Source organism: Cetorhinus maximus, chromosome 17 (genome assembly GCF_964194155.1).
Source record: "Cetorhinus maximus chromosome 17, sCetMax3.hap1.1, whole genome shotgun sequence".
NCBI classification, from domain to species: Eukaryota; Metazoa; Chordata; class Chondrichthyes; order Lamniformes; family Cetorhinidae; genus Cetorhinus; species Cetorhinus maximus.
Window position 1 is genome coordinate 69,776,936 of NC_135895.1, and position 6,021 is coordinate 69,782,956.

The window sequence follows — 6,021 nt, forward strand, 5'->3', positions numbered from 1 at the left end:
ATTCCAGATGTGGTCTCACTAAAACCTTGTACAATTGTAGCAAGACTTCTCTATTTCTGTACTCTAATCCTCTTGCAATAAAGGCCAACATGCTACTTGCCTTCCTAATTGCTTGCTGCACCTTCATGCTAACTTTCTGCATTCCTTGTACAAGCATACCCAAGTCCCTCTGAACATCCACATATATGTTTCACACCTTTTAAAAAAATTCTGCTTTTCTATTCTTACAACCAAAGTGAATAACTTCGTACTTCCGTACACTTATTCCATCTGCCATCTTGTTGCCCATTCACTCAACCTGTCCATGTCTCTTTGCAGCCTCTCTGTGTCCTCCCCGCAGCTTACCATCCCATCTAGCTTGGTATCGTCAGCAAACTTCGATAAACTACCCTCTGTCTCTTCATCTAAGTCATTAACATAGATTGTAAATAGCTGAGGCCCCAGCACCAATCCTTATGGCACTCCACTACTCACTGCCTGCCAACTTGAAAAAACCCTGTTTATGCCCTCTCTCTGCTTTCTATCCATTAACCAATCCTCTATCCCTCTGACATATTTCCAGTTCACAGATGCAAAATATTTGTCCAATGCCTCTGCTATTTCCTCATTCCCCATGATAATTTCTCCTGTCTCTTCTTTTAAGGGACCAACTTTAGCTACTGTCTTCCTTTTTATATACTTTTAAAAGCTCCTACAATCTGTTTTTAGATTTCTGGCTAGTTTACGCATACTTTATTTTTTCACTTTTTATCAGCTTTTTGGTGGCCCTTAGCTGGTTTCTAAAACACTACTAATTCTCAGACTTGCGACTATTTTTTGCAACATTGTAATCCCCTTCTTTTAATCTAATACTATCTTTAACATCTTGAGATTATCTATTGTTATGGTTTAGAATAGTTTTATTTGTGAGTGTGCTCAGCAGTGAAGATATCTACTAAAAGTTAAGCAAGCCCATTTGTCAAATGTTATGGCTCACAGTCTACTTCAAACTGAGGCAATGATAACTAAATCATACCAAACTCATTAAACCAGTAAAGTCTCTATACATTTTGAGACTGACAGGTGACAAGTGGCGGGGGGGCGGGGTGGGGGTGGCAGGGGGGAGGGGGGGGGTGGCAGTAGGATTAGTGGCAGCTGGCTTAATTGACAAGCTGAGTGGTGAATCAGTGAACTGGAAAGATGTCAGAGGGACAGTTTCCCACATGGGGAAGGACAGGGAGAAAAAGGATAAAGCAACACATGGATAATCAGATTTTAAACAAGAGACAGTGAGGTGCAGACTTGGGTTTGCAGCTGGGAGTGAAGATGTAGGAAGCAAATTATTACAGTTAGAAGCAATATAGAAAAGTATGCAATAGCAAAAATAAGTTTCCAGGCTCACAAACTGTATATTTTGTTTTCTCATTCCTCAAGGAGAGAAGTTAAAATTGAGTGAAGTGAGCAAGGTTTGTTTACAGTTGTTACTCTGTATGTTCGTTTGCTGTCCAACAATTAAAGCTGCTTGATGATTCATTTCTGTGTTTGTCTCATTAGTGTTTCTCAGTGTACCTTATTGAAAGATCGAAGAAGTGCACAGGCAAAAGACAGAGTCCTCTACAGATTGTAAAGGGGAAATGGGTGTGGGGGAAGGTGTCCTATAGTTAAACCTAGCATTATGCCGTCATGTAATTATTTATTCAGCAGTATGAGTCACAACACTTACAGAAATAAGCAGCACTGCTATACCGAGGGAATATCTAAGGCACACCTGAAACTGGCAACATAATAAAGTACAGAAAAAGAAAGGGCCATGTGTCGCATTAGCTGCATTAGCTTCTCAGGCCATGTACACTTCATTATGCTACAGATTCCACCAATCTTAGACAATTTTCTGAGGGAGGCAACCAACAATAGAAATCACTGAGCAAGTAAAGCTGGCTCAAACTTGTCCCCAGCTGTTAAAGCTAATCAATCAAAAGTGCAAGATATTTATTCAATCTCATTGCACACTGGTCAATTGTTATCAGTTACCTTCTAGATGACTCAGCAGCAGAGGAATCAGTGTGTTCAGTACACCACTTGAGAATGCTGTGCACAGTTCTGATTTCCATTTTACAAATAGGTTATAGAGGCACAGAAGAAAGCGCAAAAAAGATTTAAAATAGTGATACCAGAGCTAAGGGGTTATGGATGAGAAGTTGGGAATCTTTGCCTCTGATTTTTTTTTTAGCATTACAAGAGCCCTGGGGCTCCAAAATGGTGTTCTCGGCTTGTGGGGTGTAGAGCACTGAATGACATATTGGGGAGGGTGTAGGGAGTGAACATCTACAGGAAGTATGCAGAATAGACAGATCATGACGTTAATCAGACTGCAATGCTGATTTCAAGCCAACGATGCCATTTTGGAACAAAAACAAAAATAGCTGGAAAAACTCAGCAGGTCTGACAGCATTTGTGGAGAGGAAGACAGAGTTAACGTTTCGAGTCTGTATGACTCTTCATCAGAACTAAAGAGAAATAGAAATGAGGTGAAATATAAGCTGTTTAAAGGGGGTGGGACAGGTGGAGCTGGATAGAGGACCAGTGATAGGTGGAGGCAAAGGAGAGATTGCCAAAGATGTCATAGACAAAAGGACAAAGGGCTGTTGACGGTGGTGATATTAGCTAAAGGATGTGCTAATGGTGACATTAAGGATAGAAAGCAGGATGAGCAGCTGACGATGGCCCTAGTGGGGGTGGGGTGGGGGGAAGGGATCGAAATAGGCTAAAAGGTGGAGATAAAACAATGGATGGAAATAAATTTAAAAATAATAATAGAAATAGGTGGGAAAAGAAAAATTTATTAAAAAAAATAATTATTAGAAAAAAGGGGATCGGAAAGTGGGTGGGGATGGAGGAGAGAGTTCATGATCTGAAGTTGTTAAACTCAATGTTAAGTCTGGAAGGCTGTAAAGTGCCTAATCGGAAGATGTGCTGTTCCTCCAGTTTGCGTTGAGCTTCACTGGAACATTGCAGCAGGCCAAGGACGGACATGTGGGCATGAGAACAGCGTGGTGTGTTGAAATGGCAAGCGACAGGGAGGTCTGGGTCATGCTTGCGGACAGACCGAAGGTGTTCCGCAAAGCGGTCACCCAGTCTGCGTTTGGTCTCTCCAATGTAGAAGAGACCATTTTGGAGCTCAACGTGAAGAACTCATCCAAGTAACCACAAAAGTCGCTGAAGGCTAACATGCAGGTGCAGCAGGCAATTAGGAAAGCTACGTTGGCTTTTATCGCAAGAGGATTTGAGTACAGGAGTAACAAAGTCTTGCTTCAATTGTATAGAACTTTGGTTAGACCACACCCAGAGTACTCTGTGCAGTTTGGTTCCCTTAGGAAGGATATTATTGCCATAGAGGGAGTGCAACAAAGGTTCACCAGGCTTGTTCCTGGGATGGCAGCACTGTCCTATGAAGAGAGATTGGGGAAACTGGGCCTCTATTCTCTAGAGTTTCGAAGAATGAGAATAATTGATACCTACAGAATACTTAAAGGGATAAACAGGGTAGATGCAGGTAAGGTGTTTCCCCTGGTTGGGGAGTCTAGAACCAGGGGGCACAAATCCAAAATAAGGGGGAAGCCACTTATGACTGAGATGAGGAGAATTATTTTTTACACAGAGGGTTGTGAATCTTTGGAATTATCTATGCCAGTGGGCTGCGGAAGCTCAGTCATTGAGTATGTCTAAAGTAGAAATTGACAGGTTTGTAAATGCCAATGACGTAAAGGGATATGGGGATGGTGTGAGAAAAAGGCATTGAAGTGGATGATCAGTAATGATTGTATTGAATGGCGGAGCAGGCTTGATGAGCTGAATGGCCTCCTCCTGCTCCTATGTTCCTAATTCCCTATTCACCAACAATTCCACAGTTTACCTTTCCTCCGTCACTGATCATCACAGTGTTGGCCACAATGCAAAAATAAAAGCTGCCTCAGAATAATCATTCTAAACCAAATTTAGAAATGAAATTATGCCATATTGCATACAAAAATCAACTAATCACCCTTGTATATTTCCTTTGTACCTGTCTTCCTTGTACCTTAGCCTGTCCTAATGTTCCCATGCAGTGCTACCACAGTGGCTGCAACACAGCTGGTTAAAAGCTGCTGACTTTTAAATGAGGAGACTGCAGATGACCTTGAAGGATGACCTTGAGTAGCTCTGGGCCGAGAAGGCCTGGCTGTCCACTGAACCATGGGTGGCAGCAGCCTGGGCTGGGTGGCAGCAGCCTGGGCTGGCTGACTGACAGGTACCAGCAAAGGCACTGATGGAGTGGCCATGGTGGGAGCATGAATGCTGCCATCCTGAAAGAAGACAGAATGTTCGTGTTCCATGGAGTCACTGCCACTCCTTCAAGGCAGAACCTCAACGATCCTAGTGATCTCTTTTGAGGACAGATGACACCCTGCAAGCTCCTTTGCACATGGTAATCCACAATCATGATGACAGTTATCTGAGTTTGCATGGCAAGAAGCAGATCTGGCACAACAGCACTCTAAGCTTCCACAGCATCACTCATTCAGTGGCTTCTACATGTGCTGCAATAGAAGCTGAGACACGGCCATCAGACGCTACATCATGGTTGGGACAACAAATGTGGAATTGGAGTTGGCCACCACTTCCATGCTGGAAAGAACAGGCTCCAAGCTCCATGCAAAGCCCTGTGCCAAACTGGTGCTGAACTCCTCCATGCTCCTTGATATTGACCACAGGCTTCCCAATGTACCAAGCATTTTGTTTTCCGAAGCCTGTTCATCAAAGTGCCTATCTGAGTCCTCTGCAACAGAACTTGTGTGCGACCTCATCCTCCAGCAAGCTGGCATCTGTGCTATCCATGTCCCCTGCCCAGTCTCATCTCTTGCAGATCCCACCTTTATGCTATCCTCCAAGCTGTGCACAGTATATTTGTGCTGGGGTCTGCAAGTGTGAAATTGAGTGATGTCTCTTTATTGTCTCTGTCTTCTTGCTGTTCCTCCACTGCCTGGCCATGTTGAACTTCTTGGGTATGAGAATGGGGAAAAAACACCAGGGTAAAGTGGGGAGGCAGGGGAAAATAAGAGGTTCATGCTTACACCATCTGTAGCTTGTAACTCAGAAGAGAGTGTGGGATGAGGGTGAGATGTAGGCTGTGAGAGGGAGGATTAGGTATGTGGTTACTTTCATCTTTGCCCATGGCCTCAGCAATGGTCATCTCAATAATGTCCAGCACTGTCTCCTCCATGGAGTTAAGAAATGCAGGTGCACCAGTTCCACTCCAATTAATTCCTGCTGCTTCCAGTTGTGTGCCAGCTTGTCGTGCAAGAGAGAGGAAAGTGTGTAAATGAGTGTTGTGTAATCTGTTTGGCTGATGTGACTGTCATGGTTGATCATGGCTGTCGGTGTGCAAACTGAGAGATATAGATGTGAAGTTTGCAGTAGTGCTAACTGTGTGAGGTGGAGCATATGAATATCAAGTTTGAGTCCTAATTTTTGGTAGGTAAGTATGGAGCTGTGGTGAATTGAGCAGCATTTGAGGCTAGTAGTGGAGTTGGTAGGATATGGCATCTGAAGATGCATCACTGATCTTGATCACTTGTGTGAGGTTATTGAACTTCTTGCAACACTGCATCCAGGTCCTGGCATTGACTTCCATGGCATTTGATCCCACTGACTTCTGAGAGCCTCCTGATCTGTGTGGATACAGAACACTCTCCTCCTTTCCACCTTCTCTACCAAGGCCTCCAGTGCAGCATCTGAAGACATTAGAGCCCACTCACTCATGCTGTGCCATTCTTCAAAGTTTTGCAGGACAGTCACTTATGATGCCAGGACTTGTTCCAGCCACAATGCAACTCTCCTTTAAGAGTGATGCTCACCACTCATGATAATGACTGTGCTGATCTGTCCAGCCAATTAACAACACACTTAGCACCGGCTAGATGCTGAAATCATTAAAATAAGCAAGCTTTACCAAGTTAGAATTCTGCCTACAATGCAACCATTTCAGGGACTATCAAAGTTAGT

General features: G+C 43.6%; 1 long non-coding RNA gene across 2 annotated transcripts in view; it reads right to left on the reverse strand.

The window, feature by feature from the left end:
- The window catches only part of LOC144692491 (uncharacterized), a 70,484-nt gene that overhangs the window by 63,198 nt on the left and 1,265 nt on the right, over nucleotides 1-6,021 (reverse strand). Inside the window, exon 1 of one of the 2 annotated variants that reach the window (XR_013579329.1) lies at nucleotides 5,091-5,311. The exons of the other annotated variant lie outside the window; for it this stretch is intronic. This is a non-coding gene — a long non-coding RNA (uncharacterized LOC144692491). Of the gene's footprint in view, nucleotides 1-5,090; nucleotides 5,312-6,021 lie in introns of those variants that run through there. 2 annotated transcript variants of the gene reach the window in all.